This window comes from Dermacentor albipictus, chromosome 6 (genome assembly GCF_038994185.2).
Source record: "Dermacentor albipictus isolate Rhodes 1998 colony chromosome 6, USDA_Dalb.pri_finalv2, whole genome shotgun sequence".
Classification (NCBI taxonomy): domain Eukaryota; kingdom Metazoa; phylum Arthropoda; class Arachnida; order Ixodida; family Ixodidae; genus Dermacentor; species Dermacentor albipictus.
Genome location: NC_091826.1, coordinates 83456605 through 83476128, shown reverse-complemented (window position 1 = coordinate 83476128; position 19524 = coordinate 83456605). Strand labels below are relative to the sequence as shown.

The 19524-nt window shown below is 45.8% G+C and overlaps 1 protein-coding gene across 6 annotated transcripts in view; it reads left to right on the top strand.

Annotated features, from left to right (window-relative positions):
- The window catches only part of LOC139061254 (glycine receptor subunit alpha-3-like), a 293459-nt gene that overhangs the window by 229056 nt on the left and 44879 nt on the right, over positions 1-19524 (top strand). Inside the window, exon 1 of one of the 6 annotated variants that reach the window (XM_070540966.1) lies at positions 7714-7841. The exons of the other annotated variants lie outside the window; for them this stretch is intronic. The gene's annotated coding sequence lies outside the window, so the exon portion shown is untranslated. Of the gene's footprint in view, positions 1-7713; positions 7842-19524 lie in introns of those variants that run through there. 6 annotated transcript variants of the gene reach the window in all.

Genomic DNA, 19524 nt, shown 5'->3' with positions numbered 1-19524 from the left:
ATTGAAATAGCGTAGGTTAAGAAATGCAGGAATACAAAATAGGAGTACAGGCAACTTCAAATGCAACAACACTTGGAATGAAAGGAGAGATTGTTCAATTGTAGTTTCCAAAATGTGAAAGCAACCGCTCTTTAAATTCTTCAGGATCCTGCTCCCTGACAATTGCATCTGGGAGTGCATTCCATTCCTGGATTGCTGTGGGTAAAAATGATTTATTGAAGGCAGCAGTTGATCCATACAGGCGCTGTAAACTGAGTGAATTGAACAGGCGTCGTGACGAACGTGCTGGTGGTAGAAGTGATTCGCGCAGATGTTGAAAATGGTAGTACAGCTTGTGGAATAAGCATAGACGTGCTATTTTGCGTCGATAGACTAATGTGGGTAAATTGAGCGATGACTTAATACTACTGATACTAGTTTTGTAGTCATATTTTGAAGATATGAATCGTGCAGCACGGTTCTGGACCGATTCTATTGCATTGATTAGGTATGCTTGATGTGGACACCAAATCGCGGAAGCGTATTCAAGTTTTGTTCGAACAAAAGTTTCTTATGCCCGTTTACGGACGGAAGGGGGTGACAACGATAATGTTCTTCTGATAAATCCTAGTGTTTTAGAGCTGTCGGCTATCAGTTTCGTGATGTGTTCCGACCAGTTAAGATTGCTAGTGATTAGGATACCGAGGTAGCGATACGTTTGTACTTGCGAGATGTTGACTGTGCGCAATGAGTACTCATGGGTGATGTTAGTGTGCTTGCGGGAAATTTGAATAAATTTGCATTTAGAAATGTTAAGCTGCATCAACCATTTGGTACACCAGTTATCTATTAAGTGCAGGTCATTCTGAAGAAGGGCCTGGTCAGACTCAGTAGAAATTCGACGATACAGGACACAGTCGTCCGCGAAGAGGCGTATGGATGATGAAATACCACAAGGGAGGTCATTAATGTAGATGAGAAAGAGAAGGGGACCAAGGACTGATCCTTGTGGAACTCCAGAAAATACCTTGCTTGAGGCTGAAGAACATCCACCTATAACGGTGTATTGGAGGCGGTCGGTGAGGAAGCATTTAATCCAGGCTAGAATTTGCGGGTGTAGGCTGAGAGAAGAGAGTTTGCAGATTAGTCGTAGATGGGGAACACGATCGAATGCCTTTGAGAAGTCTAAGAATATTACATCAGTTTGAAATAATGAATCTAGGTTTAAATGAAGCTCGGTGGTAAATTCAAAAAGTTGCGTTTCGCAAGAAAGACCAGACCTGAAACCGTGTTGATTGGCGAAAAAGAACCCGTTGTTATCAAGGTGTAGGGCGACTTGGGAATAAATTATATGTTCCATTAGTTTGCACGCAATGCATGTTAAAGCGATGGGACGATAATTTGAAGGATCAGACCGGTTACCACTTTTGAATACTGGAACTACTTTGCTTACCTTCCAGTCATCTGGAAGCGCGCCTTCATTGAGGGATTGCGTAAAGATTATTTGTAGTAAACGACTTGATGGGACTACGGTTGCTTTGAGCACTTTAGCAGATATGTTATCGGGGCCGGGACTGCTTCATAATTTCAACTTTTTGATCAGCTTTGCAATGCCTTCCGCCGTAACTGTAATGGGCAGCATCTGAGAAAATTTGGGATCAAAAAAGTTCGGAATGTTATGATGCGGTTCATGAGTGAATATCGAAGAAAAGTAGGAGTTCATAACATCAGGACGTTCGTCAGGCGACACATGCGAACCATCCGGGTTAGAAAGAGATATGTTGTGCGATTGATAGCTAGAAGGGGAAATCAGATTCCAGAATTTTTGTGGATTTTTGCTCATTATGTTAAGTAGATCCTGATGAAAGAATTTCTTTTTGGAGGTCTTCAAGAGGCTTGTATACTCTTTCAGACATACATTTGACATACTCTTTCATACTCTTTCAGACGTACTCTTTCAGAAATACACGAACTCGCCCAAACCTGGATTTTGATTTACTGCGAGTTCCTTCATGTAGCACGCTGAACGGAAGGTGCATGTTTATTTCCCGCCCTCGACGCAGGTTTCGTCGCAAAGCACCGCAAATTTTCTATTTGCACGTGTGTTGTAAAACAGCCTGCACGCAGTTACCATAACGCAGTGCAAATGTAGAGTTTGCATGTGCTGGAGAGCCGGCGCACGCCAGGACGCTACGCTCCCCCCGTCTCTCGCGCACAGCGAGAAACCGACCGTCTCACGTAGCCGACGGAATTCGCCGCCTTTACCACTTCGGTTACGAGTAGTGTGCGGATGGCGCACAGATGAAGGTCACTACACGTACTGCATGAACCGGGAATCTTTTCACTCGTTTGAACCGTCTTTGTAGGTTGCCGACAGCTTTGGACAGCGCACAAATGCCGACGATCGCATCCCCGCTTACGTTCCACGAGGAGGCATGCAGGAACACAACACTGCAGTTGTTTGACCGGAAACGAGCTCACTAGATCGGCGAATGATCGGCGAGATCACTAGATCGCTTTGCAAAAAACATACCAACGAGCATTTCCAACACGAGGAGATCCCAAGACTTTGCTTTCGTTCTCGTAGAAAGCACTGCTCGCACCAGCATCGTTTGCTTCTTCGAGAGGCCGGCTCTTTGCAATCGGCTCGTACATGTAGGGAGCAACGCCGAACTCTTCAGAAAAACGCAGTCTCTCTAAATTTTCTATTACCTCTTAATTTTCCATTACGGCACCAAACTACCTGGCACCGCGCTTCATGTGGAGCGGCAGCGGTCGGTCGCTAAAGTTGACGTCACGGGTCGCCCGACCAATCACAGGCGGAAACGAGACGCGCGAGCTGGGCGTGTCCGCTGCTGCACTTTTCGTCGAAATAAAATATATTTGCGCTTTCTTTCGCTCAATTTCGATACGATATTCGAATTCGGAGGGTTGAAAACCATAATGTACACATGTTCACTCATTTTTTTCTGGAAAACCTTTCAGCTTCCCTTTAAAGAATGCAAAAGAACCTACTTTAGCGCATGAAGGTTGGTTTGGGTTCATGGGATAATATCTTGATATTGATTCCGTGCGACTTAAGATCACCTTTTTGTCCCCTTTTTAACAGAGCAAGGCCGTTAATTAGTTATTGTAAACAGAGTGTTCATTGCCGATTGTAAAAAACCAAACACGATTCTAAACAATTGGTTGCTTTTGGCTGTGATACATACATGCGAGTTAACCGAGTGTAGAGTTCGAACAAAGCGCACTTTAATTATCTCCAAATTAAGTTGCGGCTATTGTAACGGCTACGAGTGCGTTTAGGACACTCATAGGTAGTCCACAATGCACCGATGGCTCTGAAGATTCGAAAACTAAGTTCTCGTCGCAGACACTCAGTTCATACGAATAATCTCACAATCCAACAGTGTGAAATGCAAACGTATTTTACCTATAGTATGAAGAACAATCCTGGTTAATGAATATTTGATTCACTACTACGGCACTTCTAAAGCACCTATACAACGTTGACATTTGCGCAGTTTACTAGTTCGACGACGAACTGTAATCTCATCAAGCTGCATTGTCGAATTCTTTGATAGTTCCTAAACGGCGCATTGTGTAGTACCAAGTTGGGCTTCAAGTCAAAATAACAAAATTGTAGTAACTTCTCAGAACGTCCCTAATTAAACTACAGATTTCAAACTTTACCCCTCCCCCCCCCCCCCCCTAAGTCACAGATTACTCGGCTGAAGGTCACCGCCGAATTCGATGAGGCTGGCTGTGTACGTTGCCAATTGTTGAACATTCGTTGTGTTTACTGTACCGCGCTCGTATCTTCAATGTCAAACTCTAATGAAAAATAATAAAAGGATATGGCAGGCATTGTGGCTGAGAATGACAAATACATTTCAATAGCAAATGCACTCTTCGTCAGGGACCATTCAGTTGATTGAAACAATCCACAGTGAAGGCCAGTAGCTAGGGCCCAACCATACTTAGAATGATCCCGCACATGGATATCATCAAGAACATCAAGAACATCAAGAACCATCAAACGGATAAAGAAATAGAACCACTCTTCTTAGTAACTTCTTGTGTGTGCACATGTGTGTCATAGGCTTCTCAGCCATTGTTTAAAAAAAATCAACGCGCTTGAGTTCTGAAATTTCTATAAACCACATCAACTCAAGAGCCACAATTCTCAAAGCATTTTTTTCTTCTTTTGCATTTCAAGAGGGTAATCTGACTTCGTAGTGCGGCTTGTCGGTGCGTGGCATTACACTGCGAAAATAACAGACTAGGTTATGAAGTAATCTTTAAAGTCGCTACTTCAAAGTGGACGACAGAAGCACTTCGCCCTTAATCCCAACGACTCTTTATTCACAGTTCTTTTATATGCAGAGCCGCCTCTCTCAGATGCAATTATACTTCCTCTCGACCATAGCGTGCGATGACATTTTGCCAAGTGACGCACTCGTGTAAGCGCGTGCTCCTTCCATTCGTTATAACACGCTTGTAATACCGGCCCACTTACGCTCTGAATATCAAGAGTGTAGGCGGAGCTGCCACCTACTCTCTCGAAACGTGACTCCGCATGCCTCGTCGGACCCTTGCTTGCTGTTATGCGTAATTCGTGAGAGTGTAGTGCTTGAAATGGTGCCTTACTTAGGGAACAGTTGCCTCATACTCAACGACCAGCTGCGCAGGCGCGATACCTTGGAGCTAGCATAAGTAAGAAGCGCGATAATGAGAATGGGGATGCGTTGCTTAGGCTCTACGCTTGCACTTGTTAACGTCTTCGGTCTAATTTTGCCTATGGGCCACAGTGGGATGTCTGTGACAGTGTCTCCATTTCTTGGAACACGCATTGATGCTTACGTCCGTGTTAGCACGGATCAGATATTTATATACTGCTAAGACCTTGTATCGCGTCCATTAAGACAGTTTTTATTGGTGTTTTGACCGCATTTTTTGTTCGGTGCCCACAATCGGGCCCCTCAATTTCGGCCGCACTGACCTGCAGAGGCACGAAGCTTCATCGGCGATTCGGCAGGGCCTACGTTGAAAGGCGCACGCATGTGCTTTGGATGCCAGGGACACTGGTCGTTGTCCGTAGCGGGTGGTCACAAATACAACCCCACCAGCATTAGCGACAATACTGGCTGTGTAAGACGGTACGATTATGTCATACGTCAGTCTCGCTCATTAGTGCGACTTGGTTTTCGCATCTGGTCAAGGGGAAGTAGCTTTCTACGAGCTAAAAAGAGGAGTGTCCGAGTCACGTTTGTCGCTATTGTCCCTTCACTGCCCATCACGATTACCTTTTTTCTTAATTAATGTGGGCGGGCACGTACCCTACGTGTTGGAAGCGTAACGCAGCTGGGAAGTAGGCCCAGTGTTATCTGAATACTTCACAATGAAACGAGATAGACCATGCTAGCTCTCACTGTTAATTGTATCAAAGTGCGCTTTCTACACGCTTGGACGGCGCACGTTGTCTCTATGTGAATATTGGTGCACAGGCTATGAGGCAACACCGAAGTGGAGGGTAGGGGAGAGGGGGGGGGGGGCGTTCTGCCGTTGACAAGAAGCGAATGACCCCAAAAACTTGTAGTTTTAGTACGGCGCCGAGTGCAGTGTGATGTGCTGGCAGCGGCGATAATTTACGCTGGTTGGTTAAGCAAGGTATGGAACAACTTACGAAAAAGAGAGATGGTTGAGACACGGCGGCGTTTAGCGATTGTAAGTAGACCGGATTCATTTTCAACTGATGACACGTGGACACCACAGGAATATCCTGAGTGGATCGAACTTATGGCGTAGTTGTGCACTTATACGAGCGCGTAGACAAGATATGCTTGATTTGGGCTCCATACGGCATATGCGAATTTGATTTCAGGTCTTATTATGGTTTGACAGGCTAGCAGTCTCGCACGCTTCGGGGCTTCCTTCAGATTAGGTTTTAAGAAACCGAGATATTCATTAGGAGCTGAGATGACGATATCAATGCGTGCGGGACATGAAATGTCAATAGTAAATATAAAATCAACATGTTTGCAATACTGTCCAGTTTCTATGTGACATGATTTATTACGTATGGGTGAGCTATATATGGTAAAATACGTCGGCAGGATAACACCAATAGTTTGCATTTCTTTAGGTTAGGCGGTGTTAGCCAGCAATCTTATTCTTATTTGTCGGATTCATTCGTGGTCGGCATAGGCGCTTACCATTCATGCAGGTCGCGTCTTCACTCCACGCGGTTTATACATGTTTTACATGTTATACATCTAAGCATGCTATCCATGTTACTCTGCGACCATGCCAGGACGGTGTGTTATATGTAGCCGCCGCGGCAACCCAGTGAGTGTGGCGTTGCCCTGCTCAGCTCGAGGTAACGGGTTCGGACCCGGCCGCGGCTACCACATTCCACGGCGGGCGTGATGCACACGCGCTCGCGTATACATGCTAGGAGGGCTCGTTAGAAAAGTCCAGATGGTCAAAACAATTCCGCAGACATCAGGCATCACAACGACGTGCATCGTAATCGGATCGTGATTTGGGCCCGCAAAACCACATAATCTTTTTCTCTCTTTTTTTCTTTTTCTGTTGTCCTTACTACAGGGAAATAAATATAATAGCTTCTTATTTAAGACACAGCGCAACAAGGACAAACGAAGGAACAGATCCAGGCTGTAATGAGTTTTCAAATGCTTTATTATACGACGCATACTAGCCGCACAACCACGCTCTTCCTTGCTGCGCCGAGCGCGGCCGCGTAGCTACCATTGAGGGTATGAGCCATTGTTCATTGCTGCGCGTCTCATATGTGGGTCTATTAATTCTCTTTTAAGTTTGCTATGTTTGTTATTAAGTTGCTTCTATTTTTATGCGTTGCATAATGCAATCATTCAGTTCAGCCCTTGGGCGGGCCGGGCAGCCACCATTGACCTTTAGCGCAACCACGTGACGTGACGTCACGACAGCCGGAGGAAAAGCTGGGCCCTAACTCGCGCAATATGCAACGCATTCTCGGCTTAACCAAGCTAAGCCTGGCCTTTTTTATGCGAAGCATATTAGCCGCACAACCACGCTCTTCCTTGCTGTGCCGCGCGCGGCCGCGTAGCTACCATATGACGTCATAACAGCTGCAAAAGCGGAGGCTCAACTCGTGCGCTCGCTTGCGGCCGCGTAGCTACATAGCCGGGCCTCAGCTCGTGCGCTCGCCTGCATGAGTTGTTTTTTCGTCTAGCCGAACCAAATATAGCCAAGCAACAGCAGCTCACCAGGCTAAACAGTGGTTCAACAACTAAAATAAAGGCTAGTATGCTTCGCATCCTGGGCTTAACCTTAGCTAAGCGACAGCCATTTTTTTTTCTCTTACAAGCCTTCAGCTTAAGTCACTTTTCAGATGTGCGTATTCAGGATCGAAGCAGTCGCTGTTGCAGTGAACACAAGCGCGGAAAAAAAAGTAACAAATTCACTGGAATAGACGCTCAACTGCAACATGCCGCGCCGTAGCCTCTCTTCTTCGCTAAACAAAGAAATGGACGCTTCGCTCACGCATGATTTGCCCTAGCTTGCACGCCATACAGGACGCCTCCACCCCTTTTCTGTAGAAATCTTTGCTCCTCAACAGGACCTTTTGGTCTACAAGACGCGGAGCGCAGACGCTGGTGTCATACACCCCAGCTACACCTGAGGTTTCTCGCTATCTCTGATGCATTATTTTTGTCCGCTTTTCTATGCAGAGTACAATATGTCGACGGTCCCGAACACGTCGGAAACTAATATCTGCATTCCAACAAAGAGCTTCTGTCTTTCTTCCCTTCCGCAAAGGCTTTTTCTCTTCAGAGGATCAGTATTGAGTGCCTTGGGTAAGCACCATGTCATTGAATTTTACAGCGACTCGGAAGTAAACATATCATATGAAGGAAAACGAAATGACTGAAAGACGGTGTCTGTCCTATCGATTCATTGGAGAAAGCGTGCGCATGAAAGAAAGGTTGTTGGCGTCTACCTTTGTGGACTTAAATAAAAAACTCTATTGTGATCTTGAATTGACTTTACACCGAGATAGCTTTTCTTTATGTGTAACATACTTGGAGAAGTCGACGATTCCTCGCACACGAAGTCAAACATAAGTTCTCGCCTATAATTGGAAGTACGTTCGTCTGTTGCTGCCACTGTCTGAAAAATACTACCTGAAAGTCGTCCTGGTGATGGTCAATACGGACACATGAGTAAAGAATATGTAAAACACTTAAAGCAAGCTTTTACGCTAGCCTGAATTACACAAGGTGCCGATATCCCACTCACGGCCTCATATATATGAGGGTGGCTCACAAAACGCGAGGATTTTCTAAACATGCCATGATATCAAGGATAGTGGCAAGAGCATGGGCACACATGCTTTTTGTCTATTTCTGTGAGCCGACGCCCGCCATCTCGGTTGAAATAAAGGAGCCTTGTGCCCGAGCGTATTTTTATAATTTGGCTTACCCCTGTTGTCACTCTCTCTCTCTGAGTAAACCCTCCATCGCTGCTTAGCAGCCATGGTGTTCGGCTGCTAAGCACAATGTCGTGGGATCAAATACGGGCCACGGCGGCCACATCTTGATATGGGCGAAATGCGAAAAACACCCGTGTATTTAGATTTAGGGGAATGTTAAAAACCCCCAGATGGTCTAAATTTCCTGAGCCCTCCACTACGACGTGCCTCATAATCAGATCCTGGTTTTGACACGCAAAATTCCATAATATAATGCTTCTTTTTTCTCTGCGTATCGGCTTGTCTTCCAGATTCTTATTTTGGTTCAGACGATTCCAATAATCCAGCTTTGAAAGCGGGACGCATAAGATAATAAGTAAGCCTACAGTAGGGGTTTTGCCCTACTGAGCATCGGTGAACACATGTGGGAATCAGTAAACGTCTCCTCCTTGCTGTATTATTATATAGTACTTTTGCGGTTTCCACGGTTCAGCTGGGTCTATTTTTCTTTTTTTTTGGGCATAATGCTCACACACAAAAGCAAGCACACACTCGCATGCCACATGCATACACAACATGACTGCACCAAAATATAAGATCGCTTACACCATTCGTTGCACAACTGAAAGAGACAAACACTCTGAACAAATTAAAAATGGACCAGATTCGAGGCGGATTCTCGCTGTTGGTGACGTGTCGCTGTCTCACAAACTTCTCAGCTTGCGCGATCGAAGAGACTCTCAACTTTATGGATACGACTTGCGCAGCGCGGCTTTATTGACGTTCGTGAAAAAAAAAGAAATAAACGTGATGATAATGGCAATCCCACACATGAAGGCGGTAGGCATTTCCTTTTGGCTGGCATCACATGCCTTACACAAAGAGAAAGGGACGGAAAATACAAATAAAAGCCAGACATTCAAAGTGAGCGCTGCGCCCATGGAGTATAGGAATTTTGGCGTCAGTGCCGGCTGCCTTGTTGGTCAATATACATAGTGTGCTAGTAGAACTTAATGCCAGACGGTGAGTATCTAGCGCCCGTGTTCTGTGCTCTCAAACAAACCGATACCTGTACCAACTGTCATTCTTAGGTATACAACCTTAACCCGCCCTCATGTGCGTGGTTGTACGCGAGCGTTACTCGTACGCGTTGACAGCGATGTTGACCAAGAGTCTGCAGCTATTTCGCTTTACAGCAGTGAATCAGACCCACCACGTCCCGCAATTTCTCTATGACGATATTTCCGATTGCCTGGAATTACCGACGAAATCCGTAAGCGACACACCGCGTAAATGGAAGCAAATATGAAATGAAGGAATGTTTTTTGCCGTAAACATATTTTGACCGTGATTGTTTTTTTCATGAGACATTTTAGTTCTTGCCATACTCTTGTCCATGCTTTCTGTGGAGAGATGAAAGAGAGAGGGAAAAAAGCGTGAGTTACTAAACTTATATGGTGAAATTCGATTGCAAAACAAAATACGCTTAACATGCCGTCGATCTTCATCGAGAGGCCATATTCTGATAATCCTAGTTTACAAAATAGTGTAGAAAGCCTCACTTATGTCTCGCAAGACGCGTTCTTTTGTATTTATGAGTGCATTCGGCTTCTGTAGTCCCTCCAGCCATCTAATCACACATTTGACTACGCATACAGTCACCACAGTTTTTTTTTCTTTCCATCACACAACATGTCAAAAATTAATTTCACTGAGCCTATTATTCTACAGATAAGACCAATTCACTGAGGCTATAACACAGTGCATAAACCTACGTCTCTTGCATAGGCATACACGTTGAGAGATTTTGATTCCTCCATGGCCGTTGGCAATTCTTAAATGGTCAGCTCTGAAGACCGTCTTCTCCATACGCCGAAAGTCGCTTTTGGTAACATCGAAGCAATTTATGGAGTTCCTGCTATTAGTACGGGTTCCACGTCTGCGTTCTACGTGGCTTGAAACATATCTTTTTTTCTTGCAACTTCAATATTCCCCAGCCCCGGCCTTGGCCATACGCCCATTTCATGCTCTAGGGTAGAACGCATGACGATAATCGTAGTGGCACCAAAAATTCAAAGTAGCAAAACCAGTCTTCAGCACTTTTTTAAGTTGAGAATACCATGCACACGTCGTGATTGTTCGGCGCACTGGGCTTCCAGACTGGGAGCCGTGCCATGTGCATGAATATGTAGAGCGTGTGCTATGTAACCGCCCTCAATTATGCAACTGCACTCTATGAGATTTACTGAGGTTGGGTAGTTAGTACACATGCCTGTTCTGACCGCGAACCGGGTCCGGAAGGTATTTGGCTGCTGGCTCATATAGCTGCCGATAATAAATTGTTATAAGGCCTTACATGACTTTCAGGAAGGGGCGTCATGGACTCTTAAGTGTAGAGTAGGCGTGCTGTTGACAGCTTCCTTGATTATCATGTTTGCCCATATTGTGCTCCGTTATTTTCATCTATTCCTAGCGCAAGACAGTTGGCTAGAGCAACGTGCCTTAGAAAACTTTATTAAAGATCCCTAAAGCTTAATAAGGTTTAGAAAACCGTAATAAGGTTTGCTACGTGTCTTCCACGAGTAAACCTATGTGCTCTAAACAGCATGCATCCCTCTCGCGCCAAAAGTATCTGAGGCTATTGACTGTAAGTCTAAACCATGGGCAAAATCTTACTAAAACCTGGGTAACACGTGCAATCATGATAGAAAGATGGGCCCCAGTGGACCACTGTCGGAAGGTGAGGCTCTTGATAAATGAAACCGCGTTGCAAATGACTGTTATGATGCCTGTGCAACAACGTATGTTCACATTTTAGCAATGCTACCTTCTTGACCAGTTAGATCAGAATACATGGCCAAATAACGCTGAAATGTATGACAAATTGAATATATTAACAGATTTCGAAGGAAAGTTGCGCCAATGTTACGTTGTATATATCTTCCGTATTTCTTTGCCATTGGACGTTGATTCGTCGGCCAACGGCATAGCATAGCGTGATGTTGTCGCGTGCGTTAATTTCAATAAACACTTCTTTTCCAGAGTCATCATATAATAGCAAACTCGTAAAGAAAACCTTACCTTCTGTGGAGGTTCCATTTGCCAAAGTGATCAGTTTATTTCGCGTTTACAGAACATTCATAACGCCAAGAAAACCTGGCGGCAGCTTACGAGCGCAGAATCTGAGTAGCCCTATATGCGGTCATGGCACAAATAGAAGCTTCTTGATTTCCCATAGAGATTGCGAAAGGTTCCGACAAACTTCCGCTATTCCAGAGTTTATGCAATCACTTTCCCAAATGATCCATCATGACGGTATAGCGCGCCGTGTTACACCTTCCCCATCGCGAATTGCTTTTTAGTGCATAGGGTGGAAATTGCTGGGCCGCGCAATAATCTGATTGCGTTCGCGCCCCTGATTAGTGTGCAAATAGAATAATGTAGCTCTGAATCAGCACAAAGGAGGTGTAGGTGATAACTCTTCTTTGATACTCGTCATTGCTATTGCTTTCTGGCGTCTCCTTTTTTGACTCTCTGCTACCTTCAAGTATGGCAGCGTTCCTTTGGTGCCATGTGTGCAGCCGACGGCAAACACTATGGATAATGGGAGAGGGACAGAGAGAAAGCATCCTTGGTGGTGTAATGGCTTGGCTGCAAGACGACATTGGCATAAAAAAACACTACCCAGTCGGTTCAAGTTTGTTTCCTTTGCCGACGAGGAGAGTGCTCCGACGTCTAGTGAGTGCTCCGAGGATAAGTCGGACTCCCGCATTGCTGATTGCCACGGCAAACAGCATCCGCAAATTGCGGCTTTTGCCACTTTGCCTTTGGCGGCACTTAAGACGTAAGCGCGTGAAGGCTTTCCTGTCCCAGGTGCACACGCGTAACTAGATAGAGAACTGCGAGCAGCGAAGGAACGTCGCGTTGCCAGGCAGATAATGAGAAATCAGGTGTTTGTGGCGCCGTATACGGAGCGCTCGTGCTTTGGCGCAGAGCAACGGGACTTGCTGTTGCGCTTGGCTCAGAAGTTCCATGCTGGAAATGTGTTTCTGTGGGCTTTGTTCGCACTTTCGATTCCTCATTCACTTCTTCATTGATTAAATTATTGATTCATTGATTCATTCATTCGTTCATTAAATCATTCATTCATGTTGTTGTTTTGTGTTTGCACGCCCACTCTAGCCGAACAGCAGGAAATCGCTCATGGGGTGGAACAAACACTGGCTAGCATTTGCCCAGGCACCTTGGCATATGTTTCCAGGCCTAAGCGCCTGGGAAACTGACACGTCCGCTACGTCGTAAGCATCTTTGAGACTAGAAAAGAAATTTATTGATTCAGGTGGTACGACGCCCCAAAATATCTCTGGTGCTATGACAGAAGCCTTTGGGGAGCGCCCCAGAGTAATTTGGAATACCTTGGCGTCCTTCAAGTGTACCTTAATCGAAGTACGAGAGGGTTTCTGCATATCGGCCTGGTCGAAACGCGACCGCCACGGCTGACAATTGAATGCGCGACCTCGCAATCATCAGTCACACGCCGTAGCCATTGAATGACTACGAAGGTTGTCTTGGCTCTTCCATTCAAAAGACTCAGGTTTATAATTCAACCACAGAAAAATAAACACAAGGAGCTTGATATTATTGTATTGTTTCAGCACAAATCCACCCAGGCCAGTTTTATTAGGCACCCTTCAAAAGGCATGTGTATAGAGTTTTACGGCTATGGGGTATTCCTTGAGAAGTAAGCTGTGCAGCTTCTTGCTTGCATGTTGTTGTGTCAATCTAAATGCTTCGCATAATTAGGTGGAAAATACCATCGACAGGCATGTGTGTTTTCAGTGTGGTTTCATTCATTTATCTCGTGCGAGATGAGGAACACATTGACAGTAGTGCAGTTTAACGTTCAACCGATTATTCTGTTGACGAATATGGAGCTCCACAGTCTCCTAAATACTGCCTCCTTCCTCATGGCATCTATATTGTTTGACTCGTGGATTAGTTCAGTTTTGTGTATAGATAGTAATACCCCAGCGCAGGAAGTGATCGCGTGTGACTGGAATCTAATTAATAGTTAAGTATTTGTTGTGTAAATGGAGGCGTACAAACAAAAATGACAGCATACGTACAAGTCACAAGTCAAACGAAAGTGGCACAAGTTGTACATGTAATACGAGAACGGCGGAGGCAACACACCTCTTTGGCCTCTGCTTCACATAGACGGCACCCCCGGACTGACCCACCCGGGGGAAATTGGCAGTCGCCTTTTCCTGTCCTCCTCTCGAATCTTCGTCTTTCTCTCTCGTCTTTTACATCTTTACTGTCTTCTCATCACTTCTCCTCACTTCCTAGTTTCCCGGCGGCAAGGGTTAACCTTGTGTAGCTAGCCAGCCTCGGTTATGCTGTATTTGGTTATAGCAGCGATGTACGGCTAGCGTTGGCAGGGTTTCTATAGCAGGAGCTCCTGTCACGTCCCCCTGTTGGGCTCCATGGTGGGTGGTCGGCATCGCGGCCGAAAACCCAACTGTACATATGGAAAACGCTTTTCCTAAACTCCCTGATCGCCCTCAGAAACGAGGGCGCACCGAAGAGGTCTTTCAGTTTTTCGGACGCCAAGTCCACAATTTTCCTCGTTTTCATGTAATCCACGCAAAAAAACCGGCTAAACAAGTACGAACAATCTCCCCTTTCCTAATATCTAAGTCCCTTACCGAAGTTTTTGGCCCAGGATATAAGGTGTCAAGGATGGCTAGCGGTCACCTCCTCTTGGAGCTCCGCGACCAGAAGCAATTTGAGAAGCTGCCACAGCTAGTATCATTTGGGGAGACCCAAGTAGTTGTAACCCCGCACCGCACGATGAATACCTCCCGCGGCGTTGTCTCGGACGATGATTTGCTGGAGCTCACTGAGGCTGAGCTCTTGGAGGGCTTCAGCGAACAGAATGTTCTAAATGTCAATTAAGATGAGGCGAGATGGAAAAGAACTTGCGACCAAACACCTAATACTCACCTTCAATTCAAGTGTCTTGCCCGAGTCAATCGAGGCCGGGTACATCAAGCTCCGTGTAAGACCATACGTGCCAAATCCCCTCCGATGTTTCAAGTGTCAGCGTTTTGGCCACAGTTCGCAGAGCTGCCGAGGCCGCCAAACTTGTGCGAAATGCAGCGCGCATGAACACTCCTCTGAATCTTGTGAGAATGCTTTCCACTGTGTAAACTGTGATGGCGAGCATGCCGCATACTCGCGGTCATGCCCGTCTTGGAAGAAAGAAAAAGAAATAGTCACAATCACAGTAAAAGAAAACATATCATTCAAGGAGGCACGCAGGCGGGTTGCATACCTTCCTAAGGCCAGCTTTGCCGAAGCGGCGCGTCAGGGGGCAGAGTCACAACGGCCTCCGGCGGCTGTCCGACCCACAAGCCGTGAGTCGGCAGTTACGCCATCTGCCCCCGCGGCGGTTGCAGCTAGCGCTGCTCCGCCTACCCAGCAAACGGGGCCACCGACCCCGAAGGTGGGTGCAGCCGAGGCTGCCCCACCCTCCCCCGCCCCTTCTAGCGCTGGCAACAGCCGGCGCACCCAAATTCCTCAAAGTGCCCCATCGACCTCTGGGCTGGTGGGCGCAAGGGTCTTGCCCTCCAAGGCGGGACTCTCTCTGAAAACTTCTCGCTCGCAAGAGCACGTGTCCGGAGCCTCACTAGAGGCAATGGACACTACACATGTCCTCAAGGCGCACCAAACGCCTAAGGAGCGGCGAGGCTCCCTTGAACGCTCCAGAAAGGGCAAAACCCCGGTTACAGGGCCTCGAAAGAGCTTTGTAATCTAAGGCATCACTGCCGTTTCCGTAAGCACAGCACCAATTTACTATAAAAATGGATACACAAATAATTCAGTGGAACGTCAGAGGTCTCCTTAGAAACCTTGATGATGTGCAAGAACTCATCCACAAACATAATCCAAAAGTGCTGTGTTTACAGGAAACACACTTAAAATCTATACACACAAACTTTCTCCGAAAGTATGTTACGTTTCGCAAAGACCGCGAGGATGCTGTCGCAGCATCTGGCGGTGTAGCCATTATTGCTGACAAAAGTATAGCATGTCAGCATTTAAAGCTCCAAATGGCCCTTGAGGCCGTGGCCGTTCGAGCCGTACTTTTAAATAAACTCATTACAATCTGTTCTCTGTATATACCACCACATCATCACCTTCACAGACGCGACTTAGAGTCATTAATAGATGAGCTCCCGGACCCCTATTTTATTCTTGGTGATTTTAATGCACACAGTACTTTGTGGGGCGATTCACGCTGTGATGCGCGAGGTCGCGTCATTGAACAGGTGCTTTTTTCCTCTGGAACATGTCTGCTGAACACGAAGGAGCCCACATATTTTAACCTGTCCAACAAGTCATACTCTGCCATAGATCTTAGCATTTTATCGCCGACGCTTTTACCCTATTTTAAATGGAATGTGCTTAACAACCCGTATGGGAGTGACGACTTCCCAATAATCCTAACAACCCCGAAAGAAGATCAACTTCCCCCGCAGGTCCCTCGGTGGAAGGTTGACTCAGCCGATTGGGAACAATACCGAACTCTTACACATATGACTTGGACTGAGATGTCCGGTATAACCATAGATGACGCTGTTAGATATTTTACAGCTTTTATACTTGATGCCGCATGCAAATGTATCACTCAAGTGAGCGGCATGAGTTCCAAACGGCGTGTTCCCTGGTGGAACGATGCATGCAGGCAAGCACGGAGGAACCAGAACAAAGCGTGGGCGATATCTCGCGATTCTCCAACTGCTGAAAACCTGGAAAATTTTAAACATGTCAAATCCCAGGCAAGGAGAACGCGCCGACAAGCAAGACGAGAGAGTTGGACGAAGTTCATATCAAGCATCAACTCGTACACAGATGAGACAAAAGTCTGGAATAGAGTGAAGGAAGTTAATGGGCAAGAAACGTATTCCTTACCTCTAGTAAATAGCCACGGAGAAAGCCTTGAAGACCAAGCCAACTTTCTCGGTGCACATTTTGAATACATATCGAGCTCTTCACACTACTCCGAAACCTTCCTAAAATACAAAACACAAATAGAACAGCAAAAATTAGAAAGAAAATCTGCTAAAAGTGCTGCGTACAACGATCCATTCTCTATAGCAGAACTACAGGCAGCACTAAACTGTTGTAATACATCCGCCCCAGGTTCAGACCGCGTAAAATATGAGATGTTAAAACAACTACCATCCGAAACACAGAAAACCCTCCTTTACCTATACAACGTTATATGGTCTTCCGGCGAGATCCCCTCTGCTTGGAAGGAGGCTATTATAATTCCAATACTGAAGCACGGAAAGGACCCTTCCTCTGTATCAAGTTATAGACCTATAGCATTAACAAGTTGCCTCTGCAAAGTATTCGAAAAAATGATTAACTGTCGCCTACTACACTTCCTAGAATCAAACAAATTGCTAGACCCATACCAGTGCGGGTTTCGGGAGGGTCGATCCACCACTGACCATCTCATACGTATCGAGGCACGTATCCGTGAAGCTTTTGTCCATAAGCAGTTTTTCTTATCAGTATTCTTAGATATGGAGAAAGCCTATGATACAACGTGGCGGTTTGGGATTTTGAGAGACCTCTCACAGTTAGGTATACACGGAAATATGTTCAATGTTATCGAAAGTTATCTGTCGAATCGGACATTCCGTGTTCGAGTGGGCACTGTTCTGTCACAGAAAGTTGTACAGGAAACTGGAGTGCCGCAGGGCGGGGTGCTCAGCTGCACACTCTTTATAATAAAAATGAACTCTCTTCGTCTACACATACCACATAACATCTTCTATTCGACGTATGTTGACGATGTGCAGATGGGTTTTCAATCAAGTTCTCTTGCAATCTGTGAGCGACAGATCCAGCTTTGTCTTAACAGGGTCTCCAAATGGGCTGATGTGAACGGGTTCAGACTGAACCCACAGAAAAGCACCTGTGTCATTTTCTCTAGAAAAAGAGGCCTGCACCCTGATCCTGAAATTGTGTTGCATGGTGAGCGTCTGCCCGTAAACAGGGAACATAAATTCTTAGGCATAATTTTGGACGCGAAACTAACCTTTGTACAGCACATAAAATATCTTAAAGACAAGTGCATGAAAACAATGAATATCTTAAAGGTGCTCTCACGCACAACCTGGGGCAGTGATAGAAAGTGCCTCTTGTACTTGTACAAAAGCCTCATACGCACACGACTAGACTATGGAGCCATAGTTTACCAGTCGGCTACTCCAACTGCTCTAAAGATGCTTGACCCTGTCCACCACTTAGGAATTCGCCTGTCCACAGGCGCCTTTAGAACAAGCCCAGTGGAAAGCCTGTACGTTGAATCGGACGAGTGGTCACTGCATCTGCAGAGAACATATTCGTATTTCATGTATTTTCTTAGAGTGAACGGAAACAGTCAGCATCCCGCGTATTACACCGTAAACGATTTGTCCAGTTGCCAACTTTTCCGCAACTGGCCCAGAGTGGCACAGCCTTTCTCCATGCGTGTTAGAGACATGGCTGAAGAAACAAGGGTTCCACTGCTTGAATACCACCTTATGTCTCCTGCTATACGGCCCCCGCCGTGGCAGTGGCAACCAATAGACTGTGATACATCTTTCGTAGCTGTCACAAAGCACGCGCCTGTCGCGCATATACGAATGTACTTCCTCGAATTACAGCACAAATACTCCTCTCCTGAATTCTTTACAGACGCATCGAAGTGTAATTTTGGCGTATCTTACGCAGCGGTCGGTCCATCCTTTTCAGATGCCGGTGTTCTGCACCCTAACACAAGTATTTTCACATCAGAGGCCTACGCGATATTGGGTGCCGTTAAACACATTAATGAATTTAATATCCCAAAGGCAGTTATATACACAGACTCTTTGAGTGTTGTAAATGCTTTGAAAACTGTCCGGAAATATAAAAACCCTGTAATTCTATCTCTTTACTTAGCATTATGCACAACCTATCAGTCCAAACAGCATATCGTCGTATGCTGGGTGCCGGGGCACCGAGAGATAGAGGGAAACGTGTTGGCTGACGAGCTAGCCACATCCGTGCACGCGAACGCTGCAGACATTTCCACGACTGTCCCTGTAATGGACCTTAAGCCCTCCATAAGGAAAACGCTCAGGGCTTTCTGGCAGCGGTTATGGGATAAAGAAACAGAAAATAAACTGCATGTTATCAAGCCATATCTTGGCAACTGGCCGCCGGTATCAAAGAACCGCCACACGGAAGTAATACTTTGCAGACTTAGAATAGGACACACATACAGTACACACGCATACCTCTTGTCAGGTGGTGATCCACCCATGTGTGATAAGTGTGGTGAGCCACTTACCGTGCTTCACATCCTGATGCAATGCAGAGAATTAGATGCAAATAGGAAAAAGCATTTTCCATTACCTCACCGACAACAAATTCCACTTCATCCCCAAATGATCATAGGTATGGAACCTCTCTTTAAACATCAATCACTATTTCAATTTTTAAAAGCTGTACACAGCTTTCATACTATAGCCCCAGGAAATCCGTAGCACAGCCTCTTAACAGAGGTTTCTGCTGCGGTAGCTGCATTGAAAGAAAGCACCTGCCTCCCATCCTTTGGGCTCAAAGGCTTTAAGGAGGCATATGTGCTATTTCCATATTCATGCATTTTAGCCCCATTATGACCTGTCACTCGTCCTATACTCTGAGACCACTCCACGTATCACTGTCATAATTTTATACCTATATATCGTTTTATGCTTCTACGATAGCGACTAATTTTAGGCCACTTTACAGCCATGTTACACCTCATCATCGTAACTCACCAATCAGTGCTTAACACATCATTATCAGTCATGGCGCTCTTTGGCCACACCTGGCCCTTGCGCCACTAAACAACAGACATCCATCCATCCATGTAATACGAGAATGACTACACTAGTACTCCACTTTCACTTCAGTGTTCAAAAAGCCAAGATTGGGAAAGTACACTTGCACAGATTTGTCACGCTAAAGGTGCCCGGCATTCG